This window comes from Etheostoma spectabile, chromosome 21, assembly GCF_008692095.1.
Source record: "Etheostoma spectabile isolate EspeVRDwgs_2016 chromosome 21, UIUC_Espe_1.0, whole genome shotgun sequence".
NCBI classification, from domain to species: Eukaryota; Metazoa; Chordata; class Actinopteri; order Perciformes; family Percidae; genus Etheostoma; species Etheostoma spectabile.
The window spans coordinates 23475016-23475492 of record NC_045753.1 but is presented as its reverse complement, the minus strand read 5'-3'; positions in this window follow the sequence as shown (position 1 = coordinate 23475492).

Genomic DNA, 477 nt, shown 5'->3' with positions numbered 1-477 from the left:
ACTTACAGTCATACAGTGATCTGGTGGAAGAAGCCCTGGCACTCTGAATAGTGTCAATCGCACTCCGTGGGAGCCCGACTGTGTTTAAATTGCACCACTCACGGGCCAAGCCCATAGCGCCAGACGCTCTGGGTGCGGGTGAAAGATTGTCCCACCCGCCTGGGACAGCATGTCCCTGCGTAGTGGGAGTTGCCACGGCTGTCCGCAAAGGAGTAGATAAATCTCCGCCAGCCAGTGCATCTTTGGCCAGTGCGGAGTTATTAGAATCATCCTGCTCCGGTGCTCTCTCACTCTGGATAAAGTTGGGGGTTTCAGAGCCAGAGGAGGGAAAGCATACAGGAGAACCGACGGCCACGCGTGCGCGTCCACGCCGAGAGGCGCGCCTGGATCGCGTATTGAGAAAAACAGCGGACACTGCGCATTTCGATGCAAACAGGTCCACTTTGGCCCGGCCGTAGCGCGACCACACCTGCCTCA